This window comes from Somniosus microcephalus, unplaced genomic scaffold, assembly GCF_052327205.1.
Source record: "Somniosus microcephalus isolate GS21.2 unplaced genomic scaffold, FLI_Smic_1.0 unresolved_chr1, whole genome shotgun sequence".
NCBI classification, from domain to species: Eukaryota; Metazoa; Chordata; class Chondrichthyes; order Squaliformes; family Somniosidae; genus Somniosus; species Somniosus microcephalus.
Genome location: NW_028225179.1, coordinates 33,197,584 through 33,217,602, shown reverse-complemented (window position 1 = coordinate 33,217,602; position 20,019 = coordinate 33,197,584). Strand labels below are relative to the sequence as shown.

The 20,019-nt window shown below is 52.2% G+C and overlaps 1 protein-coding gene across 1 annotated transcript in view; it reads left to right on the top strand.

The window, feature by feature from the left end:
- LOC147094577 (integrin alpha-X-like) overlaps window positions 1-20,019 on the top strand; it is a 248,610-nt gene that overhangs the window by 193,946 nt on the left and 34,645 nt on the right. The window lies entirely within an intron of this gene.

Sequence of the window (20,019 nt, the reverse complement as noted above, 5' to 3'; positions counted from 1 at the left end):
GGAGTGTTTGATGGGACAGTGTAGAGGGAGCTTTACTCTGTATCTAACCCGTGCTGTACCTGCCCTGGGAGTGTTTGATGGGACAGTGTAGAGGGAGCTTTACTCTGTAAGTAACCCGTGCTGTACCTGCCCTGGGAGTGTTTGATGGGACAGTGTAGAGGGAGCTTTACTCTGTATGTAACCCGTGCTGTACCTGCCCTGGGAGTGTGTGATGGGGACAGTGTAGAGGGAGCTTTACTCTGTATCTAATCCATGCTGTACCTGCCCTGGGAGTGTGTGATGGGGACAGTGTAGAGGGAGCTTTACTCTGTATGTAACCCGTGCTGTACCTGCCCTGGGAGTGTTTGATGGGACAGTGTAGAGGGAGCTTTACTCTGTATCTAACCCTGTGCTGTACCTGCCCTGGGAGTGTTTGATGGGGACAGTATAGAGGGAGCTTTACTCTGTATCTAACCCGTGCTGTACCTGCCCTGGGAGTGTTTGATGGGGACAGTGTAGAGGGAGCTTTACTCTGTATCTGACCCATGCTGTACCTGCCCTGGGAGTGTTTGATGGGGACAGTGTAGAGGGAGCTTTACTCTGTATCTAACCCGTGCTGTACCTGCCCTGGGAGTGTTTGATGGGACAGTGTAGAGGGAGCTTTACTCTGTATCTAACCCGTGCTGTACCTGCCCTGGGAGTGTTTGATGGGACAGTGTAGAGGGAGCTTTACTCTGTATCTAACCCGTGCTGTACCTGCCCTGGGAGTGTTTGATGGGGACAGTGTAGAGGGAGCTTTACTCTGTATCTAACCCATGCTGTACCTGCCCTGGGAATGTTTGATGGGGACAGTGTAGAGGGAGCTTTACTCTGTATCTAACCCGTGCTGTACCTGCCCTGGGAATGTTTGATGGGGACAGTGTAGAGGGAGCTTTACTCTGTATGTAACCCGTGCTGTACCTGCCCTGGGAATGTTTGATGGGGACAGTGTAGAGGGAGCTTTACTCTGTATCTAACCCGTGCTGTACCTGCCCTGGGAGTGTTTGATGGGACAGTGTAGAGGGAGCATTACTCTGTATCTAACTTGTGCTGTAGCAACCCTGGGAGTGTTTGATGGGACAGTGTAGAGGGAGCTTTACTCTGTATCTAACCCGTGCTGTACCTGCCCTGGGAGTGTGTGATGGGACAGTGTAGAGGGAGCTTTACTCTGTATCTAACCCGTGCTGTACCTGCCCTGGGAGTGTGTGATGGGACAGTGTAGAGGGAGCTTTACTCTGTATCTAACCCCGTGCTGTACCAGCCCTGGGAGTGTTTGATGGGACAGTGTAGAGGGAGCTTTACTCTGTATCTAACCCGTGCTGTACCTGCCCTGGGAGTGTTTGATGGGACAGTGTAGAGGGAGCTTTACTCTGTATGTAACCCGTGCTGTACCTGCCCTGGGAGTGTTTGATGGGACAGTGTAGAGGGAGCTTTACTCTGTATCTAACCCGTGCTGTACCTGCCCTGGGAGTGTGTGATGGGGACAGTGTAGAGGGAGCTTTACTCTGTATCTAACCCGTGCTGTACCTGCCCTGGGAGTGTTTGATGGGACAGTGTAGAGGGAGCTTTACTCTGTATGTAACCCGTGCTGTACCTGCCCTGGGAGTGTTTGATGGGACAGTGTAGAGGGAGCTTTACTCTGTATCTAACCCGTGCTGTACCTGCCCTGGGAGTGTGTGATGGGACAGTGTAGAGGGAGCTTTACTCTGTATCTAACCCCGTGCTGTACCAGCCCTGGGAGTGTTTGATGGGACAGTGTAGAGGGAGCTTTACTCTGTATCTAACCCGTGCTGTACCTGCCCTGGGAGTGTTTGATGGGACAGTGTAGAGGGAGCTTTACTCTGTATGTAACCCGTGCTGTACCTGCCCTGGGAGTGTTTGATGGGACAGTGTAGAGGGAGCTTTACTCTGTATCTAACCCGTGCTGTACCTGCCCTGGGAGTGTGTGATGGGGACAGTGTAGAGGGAGCTTTACTCTGTATCTAACCCGTGCTGTACCTGCCCTGGGAGTGTTTGATGGGACAGTGTAGAGGGAGCTTTACTCTGTATGTAACCCGTGCTGTACCTGCCCTGGGAGTGTTTGATGGGACAGTGTAGAGGGAGCTTTACTCTGTATGTAACCCGTGCTGTACCTGCCCTGGGAGTGTTTGATGGGACAGTGTAGAGGGAGCTTTACTCTGTATGTAACCCGTGCTGTACCTGCCCTGGGAGTGTTTGATGGGGACAGTGTAGAGGGAGCTTTACTCTGTATGTAACCCGTGCTGTACCTGCCCTGGGTGTGTTTGATGGGACAGTGTAGAGGGAGCTTTACTCTGTATCTAACCCGTGCTGTACCTGCCCTGGGAGTGTTTGATGGGACAGTGTAGAGGGAGCTTTACTCTGTATCTAACCCGTGCTGCACCTGTCCTGGGAGTGTTTGACGGGACAGTGTAGAGGGAGCTTTACTCTGTATCTAACCCGTGCTGTACCTGCCCTGGGGGTGTTTGATGGGTACAGTGTAGAGGGAGCTTTATTCTGTATCTAACCCGTGCTGTACCTGCCCTGGGAGTGTTTGATGGGACAGTGTAGAGGGAGCTTTACTCTGTATGTAACCCGTGCTGTACCTGCCCTGGGAGTGTTTGATGGGACAGTGTAGAGGGAGCTTTACTCTGTATGTAACCCGTGCTGTACCTGCCCTGGGAGTGTTTGATGGGACAGTGTAGAGGGAGCTTTACTCTGTATGTAACCCGTGCTGTACCTGCCCTGGGAGTGTTTGATGGGGACAGTGTAGAGGGAGCTTTACTCTGTATGTAACCCGTGCTGTACCTGCCCTGGGTGTGTTTGATGGGACAGTGTAGAGGGAGCTTTACTCTGTATCTAACCCATGCTGTACCTGCCCTGGGAGTGTTTGATGGGGACAGTGTAGAGGGAGCTTTACTCTGTATCTAACCCGTGCTGTACCTGCCCTGGGAGTGTCTGATGGGACAGTGTAGAGGGAGCTTTACTCTGTATCTAACCCCGTGCTGTACCTGCCCTGGGAGTGTTTGATGGGGACAGTGTAGAGGGAGCTTTACTCTGTATCTAACCCCGTGCTGTACCTGCCCTGGGAGTGTTTGACGGGACAGTGTAGAGGGAGCTTTACTCTGTATGTAACCCGTGCTGTACCTGCCCTGGGAGTGTTTGATGGGGACAGTGTAGAGGGAGCTTTACTCTGTATCTAACCCATGCTGTACCTGCCCTGGGAGTGTTTGATTGGACAGTGTAGAGGGAGCTTTACTCTGTATCTAACCCGTGCTGTACCTGCCCTGGGAGTGTTTGATGGGGACAGTGTAGAGGGAGCTTTACTCTGTATCTAACCCATACTGTACCTGCCCTGGGAGTGTTTGATGGGACAGTGTAGAGGGAGCTTTACTCTGTATGTAACCTGTGCTGTACCTGCCCTGGGAGTGTTTGATGGGGACAGTGTAGAGGGAGCTTTACTCTGTATCTAACCCGTGCTGTACCTGCCCCGGGAGTGTTTGATGGGACAGTGTAGAGGGAGCTTTACTCTGTATGTAACCCGTGCTGTACCTGCCCTGGGAATGTTTGATGGGGACAGTGTAGAGGGAGCTTTACTCTGTATCTAACCTGTGCTGTACCTGCCCTGGGAATGTTTGATGGGGACAGTGTAGAGGGAGCTTTACTCTGTATGTAACCTGTGCTGTACCTGCCCTGGGAGTGTTTGATGGGGACAGTGTCGAGGGAGCTTTACTCTGTATGTAACCTGTGCTGTACCTGCCCTGGGAATGTTTGATGGGGACAGTGTAGAGGGAGCTTTACTCTGTATCTAACCCATGCTGTACCTGCCCTGGGAGTGTTTGATGGGGACAGTGTAGAGGGAGCTTTACACTGTATCTAACCCCGTGCTGTACCTGCCCTGGGAGTGTTTGATGGGACAGTGTAGAGGGAGCTTTACTCTGTATCTAACCCGTGCTGTACCTGCCCTGGGAGTGTTTGATGGGGACAGTGTAGAGGGAGCTTTACTCTGTATCTAACCCATGCTGTACCAGCCCTGGGAGTGTTTGATGGGACAGTGTAGAGGGAGCTTTACTCTGTATCTAACCCGTGCTGTACCTGCCCTGGGAGTGTTTGATGGGACAGTGTAGAGGGAGCTTTACTCTGTATGTAACCCGTGCTGTACCTGCCCTGGGAGTGTTTGATGGGACAGTGTAGAGGGAGCTTTACTCTGTATCTAACCCATGCTGTACCTGCCCTGGGAATGTTTGATGGGGACAGTGTAGAGGGAGCTTTACTCTGTATCTAACCCGTGCTGTACCTGCCCTGGGAATGTTTGATGGGGACAGTGTAGAGGGAGCTTTACTCTGTATGTAACCCGTGCTGTACCTGCCCTGGGAATGTTTGATGGGGACAGTGTAGAGGGAGCTTTACTCTGTATCTAACCCGTGCTGTACCTGCCCTGGGAGTGTTTGATGGGACAGTGTAGAGGGAGCATTACTCTGTATCTAACTTGTGCTGTAGCAACCCTGGGAGTGTTTGATGGGACAGTGTAGAGGGAGCTTTACTCTGTATCTAACCCGTGCTGTACCTGCCCTGGGAGTGTGTGATGGGACAGTGTAGAGGGAGCTTTACTCTGTATCTAACCCGTGCTGTACCTGCCCTGGGAGTGTGTGATGGGACAGTGTAGAGGGAGCTTTACTCTGTATCTAACCCCGTGCTGTACCAGCCCTGGGAGTGTTTGATGGGACAGTGTAGAGGGAGCTTTACTCTGTATCTAACCCGTGCTGTACCTGCCCTGGGAGTGTTTGATGGGACAGTGTAGAGGGAGCTTTACTCTGTATGTAACCCGTGCTGTACCTGCCCTGGGAGTGTTTGATGGGACAGTGTAGAGGGAGCTTTACTCTGTATCTAACCCGTGCTGTACCTGCCCTGGGAGTGTGTGATGGGGACAGTGTAGAGGGAGCTTTACTCTGTATCTAACCCGTGCTGTACCTGCCCTGGGAGTGTTTGATGGGACAGTGTAGAGGGAGCTTTACTCTGTATGTAACCCGTGCTGTACCTGCCCTGGGAGTGTTTGATGGGACAGTGTAGAGGGAGCTTTACTCTGTATCTAACCCGTGCTGTACCTGCCCTGGGAGTGTTTGATGGGACAGTGTAGAGGGAGCTTTACTCTGTATGTAACCCGTGCTGTACCTGCCCTGGGAGTGTTTGATGGGACAGTGTAGAGGGAGCTTTACTCTGTATGTAACCCGTGCTGTACCTGCCCTGGGAGTGTTTGATGGGACAGTGTAGAGGGAGCTTTACTCTGTATGTAACCCGTGCTGTACCTGCCCTGGGAGTGTTTGATGGGGACAGTGTAGAGGGAGCTTTACTCTGTATGTAACCCGTGCTGTACCTGCCCTGGGTGTGTTTGATGGGACAGTGTAGAGGGAGCTTTACTCTGTATCTAACCCGTGCTGTACCTGCCCTGGGAGTGTTTGATGGGACAGTGTAGAGGGAGCTTTACTCTGTATCTAACCCGTGCTGCACCTGTCCTGGGAGTGTTTGACGGGACAGTGTAGAGGGAGCTTTACTCTGTATCTAACCCGTGCTGTACCTGCCCTGGGGGTGTTTGATGGGTACAGTGTAGAGGGAGCTTTATTCTGTATCTAACCCGTGCTGTACCTGCCCTGGGAGTGTTTGATGGGACAGTGTAGAGGGAGCTTTACTCTGTATGTAACCCGTGCTGTACCTGCCCTGGGAGTGTTTGATGGGACAGTGTAGAGGGAGCTTTACTCTGTATGTAACCCGTGCTGTACCTGCCCTGGGAGTGTTTGATGGGACAGTGTAGAGGGAGCTTTACTCTGTATGTAACCCGTGCTGTACCTGCCCTGGGAGTGTTTGATGGGGACAGTGTAGAGGGAGCTTTACTCTGTATGTAACCCGTGCTGTACCTGCCCTGGGTGTGTTTGATGGGACAGTGTAGAGGGAGCTTTACTCTGTATCTAACCCATGCTGTACCTGCCCTGGGAGTGTTTGATGGGGACAGTGTAGAGGGAGCTTTACTCTGTATCTAACCCGTGCTGTACCTGCCCTGGGAGTGTCTGATGGGACAGTGTAGAGGGAGCTTTACTCTGTATCTAACCCCGTGCTGTACCTGCCCTGGGAGTGTTTGATGGGGACAGTGTAGAGGGAGCTTTACTCTGTATCTAACCCCGTGCTGTACCTGCCCTGGGAGTGTTTGACGGGACAGTGTAGAGGGAGCTTTACTCTGTATGTAACCCGTGCTGTACCTGCCCTGGGAGTGTTTGATGGGGACAGTGTAGAGGGAGCTTTACTCTGTATCTAACCCATGCTGTACCTGCCCTGGGAGTGTTTGACGGGACAGTGTAGAGGGAGCTTTACTCTGTATCTAACCCGTGCTGTACCTGCCCTGGGAGTGTTTGATGGGGACAGTGTAGAGGGAGCTTTACTCTGTATCTAACCCATACTGTACCTGCCCTGGGAGTGTTTGATGGGACAGTGTAGAGGGAGCTTTACTCTGTATGTAACCTGTGCTGTACCTGCCCTGGGAGTGTTTGATGGGGACAGTGTAGAGGGAGCTTTACTCTGTATCTAACCCGTGCTGTACCTGCCCCGGGAGTGTTTGATGGGACAGTGTAGAGGGAGCTTTACTCTGTATGTAACCCGTGCTGTACCTGCCCTGGGAATGTTTGATGGGGACAGTGTAGAGGGAGCTTTACTCTGTATCTAACCTGTGCTGTACCTGCCCTGGGAATGTTTGATGGGGACAGTGTAGAGGGAGCTTTACTCTGTATGTAACCTGTGCTGTACCTGCCCTGGGAGTGTTTGATGGGGACAGTGTCGAGGGAGCTTTACTCTGTATGTAACCTGTGCTGTACCTGCCCTGGGAATGTTTGATGGGGACAGTGTAGAGGGAGCTTTACTCTGTATCTAACCCATGCTGTACCTGCCCTGGGAGTGTTTGATGGGGACAGTGTAGAGGGAGCTTTACACTGTATCTAACCCCGTGCTGTACCTGCCCTGGGAGTGTTTGATGGGACAGTGTAGAGGGAGCTTTACTCTGTATCTAACCCGTGCTGTACCTGCCCTGGGAGTGTTTGATGGGGACAGTGTAGAGGGAGCTTTACTCTGTATCTAACCCATGCTGTACCTGCCCTGGGAATGTTTGATGGGGACAGTGTAGAGGGAGCTTTACTCTGTATCTAACCCGTGCTGTACCTGCCCTGGGAATGTTTGATGGGGACAGTGTAGAGGGAGCTTTACTCTGTATGTAACCCGTGCTGTACCTGCCCTGGGAATGTTTGATGGGGACAGTGTAGAGGGAGCTTTACTCTGTATCTAACCCGTGCTGTACCTGCCCTGGGAGTGTTTGATGGGACAGTGTAGAGGGAGCATTACTCTGTATCTAACTTGTGCTGTAGCAACCCTGGGAGTGTTTGATGGGACAGTGTAGAGGGAGCTTTACTCTGTATCTAACCCGTGCTGTACCTGCCCTGGGAGTGTGTGATGGGACAGTGTAGAGGGAGCTTTACTCTGTATCTAACCCGTGCTGTACCTGCCCTGGGAGTGTGTGATGGGACAGTGTAGAGGGAGCTTTACTCTGTATCTAACCCCGTGCTGTACCAGCCCTGGGAGTGTTTGATGGGACAGTGTAGAGGGAGCTTTACTCTGTATCTAACCCGTGCTGTACCTGCCCTGGGAGTGTTTGATGGGACAGTGTAGAGGGAGCTTTACTCTGTATGTAACCCGTGCTGTACCTGCCCTGGGAGTGTTTGATGGGACAGTGTAGAGGGAGCTTTACTCTGTATCTAACCCGTGCTGTACCTGCCCTGGGAGTGTGTGATGGGGACAGTGTAGAGGGAGCTTTACTCTGTATCTAACCCGTGCTGTACCTGCCCTGGGAGTGTTTGATGGGACAGTGTAGAGGGAGCTTTACTCTGTATGTAACCCGTGCTGTACCTGCCCTGGGAGTGTTTGATGGGACAGTGTAGAGGGAGCTTTACTCTGTATCTAACCCGTGCTGTACCTGCCCTGGGAGTGTGTGATGGGACAGTGTAGAGGGAGCTTTACTCTGTATCTAACCCCGTGCTGTACCAGCCCTGGGAGTGTTTGATGGGACAGTGTAGAGGGAGCTTTACTCTGTATCTAACCCGTGCTGTACCTGCCCTGGGAGTGTTTGATGGGACAGTGTAGAGGGAGCTTTACTCTGTATGTAACCCGTGCTGTACCTGCCCTGGGAGTGTTTGATGGGACAGTGTAGAGGGAGCTTTACTCTGTATCTAACCCGTGCTGTACCTGCCCTGGGAGTGTGTGATGGGGACAGTGTAGAGGGAGCTTTACTCTGTATCTAACCCGTGCTGTACCTGCCCTGGGAGTGTTTGATGGGACAGTGTAGAGGGAGCTTTACTCTGTATGTAACCCGTGCTGTACCTGCCCTGGGAGTGTTTGATGGGACAGTGTAGAGGGAGCTTTACTCTGTATGTAACCCGTGCTGTACCTGCCCTGGGAGTGTTTGATGGGACAGTGTAGAGGGAGCTTTACTCTGTATGTAACCCGTGCTGTACCTGCCCTGGGAGTGTTTGATGGGGACAGTGTAGAGGGAGCTTTACTCTGTATGTAACCCGTGCTGTACCTGCCCTGGGTGTGTTTGATGGGACAGTGTAGAGGGAGCTTTACTCTGTATCTAACCCGTGCTGTACCTGCCCTGGGAGTGTTTGATGGGACAGTGTAGAGGGAGCTTTACTCTGTATCTAACCCGTGCTGCACCTGTCCTGGGAGTGTTTGACGGGACAGTGTAGAGGGAGCTTTACTCTGTATCTAACCCGTGCTGTACCTGCCCTGGGGGTGTTTGATGGGTACAGTGTAGAGGGAGCTTTATTCTGTATCTAACCCGTGCTGTACCTGCCCTGGGAGTGTTTGATGGGACAGTGTAGAGGGAGCTTTACTCTGTATGTAACCCGTGCTGTACCTGCCCTGGGAGTGTTTGATGGGACAGTGTAGAGGGAGCTTTACTCTGTATGTAACCCGTGCTGTACCTGCCCTGGGAGTGTTTGATGGGACAGTGTAGAGGGAGCTTTACTCTGTATGTAACCCGTGCTGTACCTGCCCTGGGAGTGTTTGATGGGGACAGTGTAGAGGGAGCTTTACTCTGTATGTAACCCGTGCTGTACCTGCCCTGGGTGTGTTTGATGGGACAGTGTAGAGGGAGCTTTACTCTGTATCTAACCCATGCTGTACCTGCCCTGGGAGTGTTTGATGGGGACAGTGTAGAGGGAGCTTTACTCTGTATCTAACCCGTGCTGTACCTGCCCTGGGAGTGTCTGATGGGACAGTGTAGAGGGAGCTTTACTCTGTATCTAACCCCGTGCTGTACCTGCCCTGGGAGTGTTTGATGGGGACAGTGTAGAGGGAGCTTTACTCTGTATCTAACCCCGTGCTGTACCTGCCCTGGGAGTGTTTGACGGGACAGTGTAGAGGGAGCTTTACTCTGTATGTAACCCGTGCTGTACCTGCCCTGGGAGTGTTTGATGGGGACAGTGTAGAGGGAGCTTTACTCTGTATCTAACCCATGCTGTACCTGCCCTGGGAGTGTTTGATGGGACAGTGTAGAGGGAGCTTTACTCTGTATCTAACCCGTGCTGTACCTGCCCTGGGAGTGTTTGATGGGGACAGTGTAGAGGGAGCTTTACTCTGTATCTAACCCATACTGTACCTGCCCTGGGAGTGTTTGATGGGACAGTGTAGAGGGAGCTTTACTCTGTATGTAACCTGTGCTGTACCTGCCCTGGGAGTGTTTGATGGGGACAGTGTAGAGGGAGCTTTACTCTGTATCTAACCCGTGCTGTACCTGCCCCGGGAGTGTTTGATGGGACAGTGTAGAGGGAGCTTTACTCTGTATGTAACCCGTGCTGTACCTGCCCTGGGAATGTTTGATGGGGACAGTGTAGAGGGAGCTTTACTCTGTATCTAACCTGTGCTGTACCTGCCCTGGGAATGTTTGATGGGGACAGTGTAGAGGGAGCTTTACTCTGTATGTAACCTGTGCTGTACCTGCCCTGGGAGTGTTTGATGGGGACAGTGTCGAGGGAGCTTTACTCTGTATGTAACCTGTGCTGTACCTGCCCTGGGAATGTTTGATGGGGACAGTGTAGAGGGAGCTTTACTCTGTATCTAACCCATGCTGTACCTGCCCTGGGAGTGTTTGATGGGGACAGTGTAGAGGGAGCTTTACACTGTATCTAACCGCGTGCTGTACCTGCCCTGGGAGTGTTTGATGGGACAGTGTAGAGGGAGCTTTACTCTGTATCTAACCCGTGCTGTACCTGCCCTGGGAGTGTTTGATGGGGACAGTGTAGAGGGAGCTTTACTCTGTATCTAACCCATGCTGTACCAGCCCTGGGAGTGTTTGATGGGACAGTGTAGAGGGAGCTTTACTCTGTATCTAACCCGTGCTGTACCTGCCCTGGGAGTGTTTGATGGGACAGTGTAGAGGGAGCTTTACTCTGTATGTAACCCGTGCTGTACCTGCCCTGGGAGTGTTTGATGGGACAGTGTAGAGGGAACTTTACTCTGTATCTAACCCATGCTGTACCTGCCCTGGGAATGTTTGATGGGGACAGTGTAGAGGGAGCTTTACTCTGTATCTAACCCGTGCTGTACCTGCCCTGGGAATGTTTGATGGGGACAGTGTAGAGGGAGCTTTACTCTGTATGTAACCCGTGCTGTACCTGCCCTGGGAATGTTTGATGGGGACAGTGTAGAGGGAGCTTTACTCTGTATCTAACCCGTGCTGTACCTGCCCTGGGAGTGTTTGATGGGACAGTGTAGAGGGAGCATTACTCTGTATCTAACTTGTGCTGTAGCAACCCTGGGAGTGTTTGATGGGACAGTGTAGAGGGAGCTTTACTCTGTATCTAACCCGTGCTGTACCTGCCCTGGGAGTGTTTGATGGGACAGTGTAGAGGGAGCTTTACTCTGTATGTAACCCGTGCTGTACCTGCCCTGGGAGTGTTTGATGGGACAGTGTAGAGGGAGCTTTACTCTGTATGTAACCCGTGCTGTACCTGCCCTGGGAGTGTTTGATGGGACAGTGTAGAGGGAGCTTTACTCTGTATGTAACCCGTGCTGTACCTGCCCTGGGAGTGTTTGATGGGACAGTGTAGAGGGAGCTTTACTCTGTATCTAACCCGTGCTGTACCTGCCCTGGGAGTGTGTGATGGGGACAGTGTAGAGGGAGCTTTACTCTGTATCTAACCCGTGCTGTACCTGCCCTGGGAGTGTTTGATGGGACAGTGTAGAGGGAGCTTTACTCTGTATGTAACCCGTGCTGTACCTGCCCTGGGAGTGTTTGATGGGACAGTGTAGAGGGAGCTTTACTCTGTATCTAACCCGTGCTGTACCTGCCCTGGGAGTGTTTGATGGGACAGTGTAGAGGGAGCTTTACTCTGTATGTAACCCGTGCTGTACCTGCCCTGGGAGTGTTTGATGGGACAGTGTAGAGGGAGCTTTACTCTGTATGTAACCCGTGCTGTACCTGCCCTGGGAGTGTTTGATGGGACAGTGTAGAGGGAGCTTTACTCTGTATGTAACCCGTGCTGTACCTGCCCTGGGAGTGTTTGATGGGGACAGTGTAGAGGGAGCTTTACTCTGTATGTAACCCGTGCTGTACCTGCCCTGGGTGTGTTTGATGGGACAGTGTAGAGGGAGCTTTACTCTGTATCTAACCCGTGCTGTACCTGCCCTGGGAGTGTTTGATGGGACAGTGTAGAGGGAGCTTTACTCTGTATCTAACCCGTGCTGCACCTGTCCTGGGAGTGTTTGACGGGACAGTGTAGAGGGAGCTTTACTCTGTATCTAACCCGTGCTGTACCTGCCCTGGGGGTGTTTGATGGGTACAGTGTAGAGGGAGCTTTATTCTGTATCTAACCCGTGCTGTACCTGCCCTGGGAGTGTTTGATGGGACAGTGTAGAGGGAGCTTTACTCTGTATGTAACCCGTGCTGTACCTGCCCTGGGAGTGTTTGATGGGACAGTGTAGAGGGAGCTTTACTCTGTATGTAACCCGTGCTGTACCTGCCCTGGGAGTGTTTGATGGGACAGTGTAGAGGGAGCTTTACTCTGTATGTAACCCGTGCTGTACCTGCCCTGGGAGTGTTTGATGGGGACAGTGTAGAGGGAGCTTTACTCTGTATGTAACCCGTGCTGTACCTGCCCTGGGTGTGTTTGATGGGACAGTGTAGAGGGAGCTTTACTCTGTATCTAACCCATGCTGTACCTGCCCTGGGAGTGTTTGATGGGGACAGTGTAGAGGGAGCTTTACTCTGTATCTAACCCGTGCTGTACCTGCCCTGGGAGTGTCTGATGGGACAGTGTAGAGGGAGCTTTACTCTGTATCTAACCCCGTGCTGTACCTGCCCTGGGAGTGTTTGATGGGGACAGTGTAGAGGGAGCTTTACTCTGTATCTAACCCCGTGCTGTACCTGCCCTGGGAGTGTTTGACGGGACAGTGTAGAGGGAGCTTTACTCTGTATGTAACCCGTGCTGTACCTGCCCTGGGAGTGTTTGATGGGGACAGTGTAGAGGGAGCTTTACTCTGTATCTAACCCATGCTGTACCTGCCCTGGGAGTGTTTGATGGGACAGTGTAGAGGGAGCTTTACTCTGTATCTAACCCGTGCTGTACCTGCCCTGGGAGTGTTTGATGGGGACAGTGTAGAGGGAGCTTTACTCTGTATCTAACCCATACTGTACCTGCCCTGGGAGTGTTTGATGGGACAGTGTAGAGGGAGCTTTACTCTGTATGTAACCTGTGCTGTACCTGCCCTGGGAGTGTTTGATGGGGACAGTGTAGAGGGAGCTTTACTCTGTATCTAACCCGTGCTGTACCTGCCCCGGGAGTGTTTGATGGGACAGTGTAGAGGGAGCTTTACTCTGTATGTAACCCGTGCTGTACCTGCCCTGGGAATGTTTGATGGGGACAGTGTAGAGGGAGCTTTACTCTGTATCTAACCTGTGCTGTACCTGCCCTGGGAATGTTTGATGGGGACAGTGTAGAGGGAGCTTTACTCTGTATGTAACCTGTGCTGTACCTGCCCTGGGAGTGTTTGATGGGGACAGTGTCGAGGGAGCTTTACTCTGTATGTAACCTGTGCTGTACCTGCCCTGGGAATGTTTGATGGGGACAGTGTAGAGGGAGCTTTACTCTGTATCTAACCCATGCTGTACCTGCCCTGGGAGTGTTTGATGGGGACAGTGTAGAGGGAGCTTTACACTGTATCTAACCCCGTGCTGTACCTGCCCTGGGAGTGTTTGATGGGACAGTGTAGAGGGAGCTTTACTCTGTATCTAACCCGTGCTGTACCTGCCCTGGGAGTGTTTGATGGGGACAGTGTAGAGGGAGCTTTACTCTGTATCTAACCCATGCTGTACCTGCCCTGGGAGTGTTTGATGGGGACAGTGTAGAGGGAGCTTTACTCTGTATCTAACCCATGCTGTACCAGCCCTGGGAGTGTTTGATGGGACAGTGTAGAGGGAGCTTTACTCTGTATCTAACCCGTGCTGTACCTGCCCTGGGAGTGTTTGATGGGACAGTGTAGAGGGAGCTTTACTCTGTATGTAACCCGTGCTGTACCTGCCCTGGGAGTGTTTGATGGGACAGTGTAGAGGGAGCTTTACTCTGTATCTAACCCGTGCTGTACCTGCCCTGGGAGTGTGTGATGGGGACAGTGTAGAGGGAGCTTTACTCTGTATCTAACCCGTGCTGTACCTGCCCTGGGAGTGTTTGATGGGACAGTGTAGAGGGAGCTTTACTCTGTATGTAACCCGTGCTGTACCTGCCCTGGGAGTGTTTGATGGGACAGTGTAGAGGGAGCTTTACTCTGTATCTAACCCGTGCTGTACCTGCCCTGGGAGTGTGTGATGGGGACAGTGTAGAGGGAGCTTTACTCTGTATCTAACCCGTGCTGTACCTGCCCTGGGAGTGTTTGATGGGACAGTGTAGAGGGAGCTTTACTCTGTATGTAACCCGTGCTGTACCTGCCCTGGGAGTGTTTGATGGGACAGTGTAGAGGGAGCTTTACTCTGTATGTAACCCGTGCTGTACCTGCCCTGGGAGTGTTTGATGGGACAGTGTAGAGGGAGCTTTACTCTGTATGTAACCCGTGCTGTACCTGCCCTGGGAGTGTTTGATGGGGACAGTGTAGAGGCAGCTTTACTCTGTATGTAACCCGTGCTGTACCTGCCCTGGGTGTGTTTGATGGGACAGTGTAGAGGGAGCTTTACTCTGTATCTAACCCGTGCTGTACCTGCCCTGGGAGTGTTTGATGGGACAGTGTAGAGGGAGCTTTACTCTGTATCTAACCCGTGCTGCACCTGTCCTGGGAGTGTTTGACGGGACAGTGTAGAGGGAGCTTTACTCTGTATCTAACCCGTGCTGTACCTGCCCTGGGGGTGTTTGATGGGTACAGTGTAGAGGGAGCTTTACTCTGTATCTAACCCGTGCTCTACCTGCCCTGGGAGTGTTTGATGGGACAGTGTAGAGGGAGCTTTACTCTGTATGTAACCCGTGCTGTACCTGCCCTGGGAGTGTTTGATGGGACAGTGTAGAGGGAGCTTTACTCTGTATGTAACCCGTGCTGTACCTGCCCTGGGAGTGTTTGATGGGACAGTGTAGAGGGAGCTTTACTCTGTATGTAACCCGTGCTGTACCTGCCCTGGGAGTGTTTGATGGGGACAGTGTAGAGGGAGCTTTACTCTGTATGTAACCCGTGCTGTACCTGCCCTGGGTGTGTTTGATGGGACAGTGTAGAGGGAGCTTTACTCTGTATCTAACCCATGCTGTACCTGCCCTGGGAGTGTTTGATGGGGACAGTGTAGAGGGAGCTTTACTCTGTATCTAACCCGTGCTGTACCTGCCCTGGGAGTGTCTGATGGGACAGTGTAGAGGGAGCTTTACTCTGTATCTAACCCCGTGCTGTACCTGCCCTGGGAGTGTTTGATGGGGACAGTGTAGAGGGAGCTTTACTCTGTATCTAACCCCGTGCTGTACCTGCCCTGGGAGTGTTTGACGGGACAGTGTAGAGGGAGCTTTACTCTGTATGTAACCCGTGCTGTACCTGCCCTGGGAGTGTTTGATGGGGACAGTGTAGAGGGAGCTTTACTCTGTATCTAACCCATGCTGTACCTGCCCTGGGAGTGTTTGATGGGACAGTGTAGAGGGAGCTTTACTCTGTATCTAACCCGTGCTGTACCTGCCCTGGGAGTGTTTGATGGGGACAGTGTAGAGGGAGCTTTACTCTGTATCTAACCCATACTGTACCTGCCCTGGGAGTGTTTGATGGGACAGTGTAGAGGGAGCTTTACTCTGTATGTAACCCGTGCTGTACCTGCCCTGGGAGTGTTTGATGGGGACAGTGTAGAGGGAGCTTTACTCTGTATCTAACCCGTGCTGTACCTGCCCCGGGAGTGTTTGATGGGACAGTGTAGAGGGAGCTTTACTCTGTATGTAACCCGTGCTGTACCTGCCCTGGGAATGTTTGATGGGGACAGTGTAGAGGGAGCTTTACTCTGTATCTAACCTGTGCTGTACCTGCCCTGGGAATGTTTGATGGGGACAGTGTAGAGGGAGCTTTACTCTGTATGTAACCTGTGCTGTACCTGCCCTGGGAGTGTTTGATGGGGACAGTGTCGAGGGAGCTTTACTCTGTATGTAACCTGTGCTGTACCTGCCCTGGGAATGTTTGATGGGGACAGTGTAGAGGGAGCTTTACTCTGTATCTAACCCATGCTGTACCTGCCCTGGGAGTGTTTGATGGGGACAGTGTAGAGGGAGCTTTACTCTGTATCTAACCCCGTGCTGTACCTGCCCTGGGAGTGTTTGATGGGACAGTGTAGAGGGAGCTTTACTCTGTATCTAACCCGTGCTGTACCTGCCCTGGGAGTGTTTGATGGGGACAGTGTAGAGGGAGCTTTACTCTGTATCTAACCCATGCTGTACCTGCCCTGGGAGTGTTTGATGGGGACAGTGTAGAGGGAGCTTTACTCTGTATCTAACCCGTGCTGTACCTGCCCTGGGAGTGTTTGATGGGGACAGTGTAGAGGAAGCTTTACTCTGTATCTAACCCGTGCTGTACCTGCCCTGGGAGTGTTTGATGGGACAGTGTAGAGGGAGCATTACTCTGTATCTAACCCGTGCTGTACCTGCCCTGGGAGTGTTTGATGGGGACAGTGTAGAGGGAGCTTTACTCTGTATCTAACCCATGCTGTACCTGCCCTGGGAGTGTTTGATGGGGCAGTGTAGAGGGAGCTTTACTCTGTATCTAACCCGTGCTGTACCTGCCCTGGGAGTGTTTGATGGGGACAGTGTAGAGGGAGCTTTACTCTGTATCTAACCTGTGCTGTACCTGTCCTGGGAGTGTTTGATGGGACAGTGTAGAGGGAGCTTTACTCTGTATCTAACCCGTGCTGTACCTGCCCTGGGAGTGTTTGATGGGACAGTGTAGAGGGAGCTTTACTCTGTATGTAACCCGTGCTGTACCTGTCCTGGGAGTGTTTGATAGGACAGTGTAGAGTGAGCTTTACTCTGTATGTAACCCGTGCTGTACCTGCCCTGGGAATGTTTGATGGGGACAGTGTAGAGGGAGCTTTACTCTGTATCTAACCCGTGCTGTACCTGCCCTGGGAGTGTTTGATGGGACAGTGTAGAGGGAGCTTTACTCTGTATGTAACCCGTGCTGTACCTGCCCTGGGAGTGTGTGATGGGGACAGTGTAGAGGGAGCTTTACTCTGTATCTAATCCATGCTGTACCTGCCCTGGGAGTGTGTGATGGGGACAGTGTAGAGGGAGCTTTACTCTGTATGTAACCCGTGCTGTACCTGCCCTGGGAGTGTTTGATGGGACAGTGTAGAGGGAGCTTTACTCTGTATCTAACCCTGTGCTGTACCTGCCCTGGGAGTGTTTGATGGGGACAGTGTAGAGGGAGCTTTACTCTGTATCTAACCCGTGCTGTACCTGCCCTGGGAGTGTTTGATGGGGACAGTGTAGAGGGAGCTTTACTCTGTATCTAACCCGTGCTGTACCTGCCCTGGGAGTGTTTGATGGGACAGTGTAGAGGGAGCTTTACTCTGTATCTAACCCATGCTGTACCTGCCCTGGGAGTGCTGGATGGGACAGTGTAGAGGGAGCTTTACTCTGTATCTAACCCGTGCTGTACCTGCCCTGGGAGTGTTTGATGGGACAGTGTAGAGGGAGCTTTACTCTGTATCTAACCCGTGCTGTACCTGCCCTGGGAGTGTTTGATGGGACAGTGTAGAGGGAGCTTTACTCTGTATCTAACCCGTGCTGTACCTGCCCTGGGAGTGTTTGATGGGACAGTGTAGAGGGAGCTTTACTCTGTATCTAACCCGTGCTGTACCTGCCCTGGGAGTGTTTGATGGGGACAGTGTAGAGGGAGCTTTACTCTGTATCTAACCCATGCTGTACCTGCCCTGGGAATGTTTGATGGGGACAGTGTAGAGGGAGCTTTACTCTGTATCTAACCCGTGCTGTACCTGCCCTGGGAATGTTTGATGGGGACAGTGTAGAGGGAGCTTTACTCTGTATGTAACCCGTGCTGTACCTGCCCTGGGAATGTTTGATGGGGACAGTGTAGAGGGAGCTTTACTCTGTATCTAACCCGTGCTGTACCTGCCCTGGGAGTGTTTGATGGGACAGTGTAGAGGGAGCATTACTCTGTATCTAACTTGTGCTGTAGCAACCCTGGGAGTGTTTGATGGGACAGTGTAGAGGGAGCTTTACTCTGTATCTAACCCGTGCTGTACCTGCCCTGGGAGTGTGTGATGGGACAGTGTAGAGGGAGCTTTACTCTGTATCTAACCCGTGCTGTACCTGCCCTGGGAGTGTGTGATGGGACAGTGTAGAGGGAGCTTTACTCTGTATCTAACCCCGTGCTGTACCAGCCCTGGGAGTGTTTGATGGGACAGTGTAGAGGGAGCTTTACTCTGTATCTAACCCGTGCTGTACCTGCCCTGGGAGTGTTTGATGGGACAGTGTAGAGGGAGCTTTACTCTGTATGTAACCCGTGCTGTACCTGCCCTGGGAGTGTTTGATGGGACAGTGTAGAGGGAGCTTTACTCTGTATCTAACCCGTGCTGTACCTGCCCTGGGAGTGTGTGATGGGGACAGTGTAGAGGGAGCTTTACTCTGTATCTAACCCGTGCTGTACCTGCCCTGGGAGTGTTTGATGGGACAGTGTAGAGGGAGCTTTACTCTGTATGTAACCCGTGCTGTACCTGCCCTGGGAGTGTTTGATGGGACAGTGTAGAGGGAGCTTTACTCTGTATCTAACCCGTGCTGTACCTGCCCTGGGAGTGTGTGATGGGACAGTGTAGAGGGAGCTTTACTCTGTATCTAACCCCGTGCTGTACCAGCCCTGGGAGTGTTTGATGGGACAGTGTAGAGGGAGCTTTACTCTGTATCTAACCCGTGCTGTACCTGCCCTGGGAGTGTTTGATGGGACAGTGTAGAGGGAGCTTTACTCTGTATGTAACCCGTGCTGTACCTGCCCTGGGAGTGTTTGATGGGACAGTGTAGAGGGAGCTTTACTCTGTATCTAACCCATGCTGTACCTGCCCTGGGAGTGTGTGATGGGGACAGTGTAGAGGGAGCTTTACTCTGTATCTAACCCGTGCTGTACCTGCCCTGGGAGTGTTTGATGGGACAGTGTAGAGGGAGCTTTACTCTGTATGTAACCCGTGCTGTACCTGCCCTGGGAGTGTTTGATGGGACAGTGTAGAGGGAGCTTTACTCTGTATCTAACCCGTGCTGTACCTGCCCTGGGAGTGTGTGATGGGGACAGTGTAGAGGGAGCTTTACTCTGTATCTAACCCGTGCTGTACCTGCCCTGGGAGTGTTTGATGGGACAGTGTAGAGGGAGCTTTACTCTGTATGTAACCCGTGCTGTACCTGCCCTGGGAGTGTTTGATGGGACAGTGTAGAGGGAGCTTTACTCTGTATGTAACCCGTGCTGTACCTGCCCTGGGAGTGTTTGATGGGACAGTGTAGAGGGAGCTTTACTCTGTATGTAACCCGTGCTGTACCTGCCCTGGGAGTGTTTGATGGGGACAGTGTAGAGGGAGCTTTACTCTGTATGTAACCCGTGCTGTACCTGCCCTGGGTGTGTTTGATGGGACAGTGTAGAGGGAGCTTTACTCTGTATCTAACCCGTGCTGTACCTGCCCTGGGAGTGTTTGATGGGACAGTGTAGAGGGAGCTTTACTCTGTATCTAACCCGTGCTGCACCTGTCCTGGGAGTGTTTGACGGGACAGTGTAGAGGGAGCTTTACTCTGTATCTAACCCGTGCTGTACCTGCCCTGGGGGTGTTTGATGGGTACAGTGTAGAGGGAGCTTTACTCTGTATCTAACCCGTGCTGTACCTGCCCTGGGAGTGTTTGATGGGACAGTGTAGAGGGAGCTTTACTCTGTATGTAACCCGTGCTGTACCTGCCCTGGGAGTGTTTGATGGGACAGTGTAGAGGGAGCTTTACTCTGTATGTAACCCGTGCTGTACCTGCCCTGGGAGTGTTTGATGGGACAGTGTAGAGGGAGCTTTACTCTGTATGTAACCCGTGCTGTACCTGCCCTGGGTGTGTTTGATGGGGACAGTGTAGAGGGAGCTTTACTCTGTATCTAACCCATGCTGTACCTGCCCTGGGAGTGTTTGATGGGGACAGTGTAGAGGGAGCTTTACTCTGTATCTAACCCGTGCTGTACCTGCCCTGGGAGTGTCTGATGGGACAGTGTAGAGGGAGCTTTACTCTGTATCTAACCCCGTGCTGTACCTGCCCTGGGAGTGTTTGATGGGGACAGTGTAGAGGGAGCTTTACTCTGTATCTAACCCCGTGCTGTACCTGCCCTGGGAGTGTTTGACGGGACAGTGTAGAGGGAGCTTTACTCTGTATCTAACCCATGCTGTACCTGCCCTAGGAGTGTTTGATGGGGACAGTGTAGAGGGAGCTTTACTCTGTA